The sequence below is a fragment of the Oncorhynchus tshawytscha genome, unplaced genomic scaffold (genome assembly GCF_018296145.1).
Source record: "Oncorhynchus tshawytscha isolate Ot180627B unplaced genomic scaffold, Otsh_v2.0 Un_contig_16565_pilon_pilon, whole genome shotgun sequence".
Taxonomy (NCBI): domain Eukaryota; kingdom Metazoa; phylum Chordata; class Actinopteri; order Salmoniformes; family Salmonidae; genus Oncorhynchus; species Oncorhynchus tshawytscha.
The window spans coordinates 1-523 of NW_024602345.1; the positions used below are offsets into that span (position 1 = coordinate 1).

The following is a 523-nucleotide window of genomic DNA, read 5'->3' on the forward strand; positions in this document are numbered from 1 at the left end:
TATACTGTAGCCATAATTTGTAGCACAGATTGTTGGATGAAATACAAACTAACCTTGCTTACTTATTTCAAAGCGAGGGCACATATTTCAGCCTTGTGGGAAAAAACAGACAAAGAGTTGAAATTCCACAAGGTAGTGATGCTGATGAAAGAGAACACCCAAGTGGACAAATAGCTTACAGTACCTGGTATTCCCAGGTGGTCTCCCATCCAAGTACTAACCAGGCCCGACCCTGCTTAGCTTCCAAGATCAGACAAGATCGGGCGTATTCAGGCTGGTATGGCTGTAAGCAAAATGCAATCTCGTGGTACACTATATAAAGTCAACGTGTCGCTTACTCTTAGGGGGACAGAGAAATGTCCACCTTGTGACACACACTGAAAAGCTCAAACCTTGCTTGCATTTCCAGACCATATATTTCACTCTTGTGGGGGGGGAAGAGGGCATATCCTAGGTTCATACTTATGACAACTTCATGGACTAGGGCCCTATAAAATACAGCGCGCCCACACGGAATCACGAA

General features: G+C 44.6%; 1 non-coding gene across 1 annotated transcript; it reads right to left on the reverse strand.

The window, feature by feature from the left end:
• Nucleotides 1-172: 172 nt before the first annotated feature.
• On the reverse strand, nt 173-291 carry LOC121841837. Its single transcript, XR_006080785.1, has one exon. It is a non-coding gene; the product is annotated as a 5S ribosomal RNA (ribosomal RNA).
• Nucleotides 292-523: the final 232 nt, after the last annotated feature.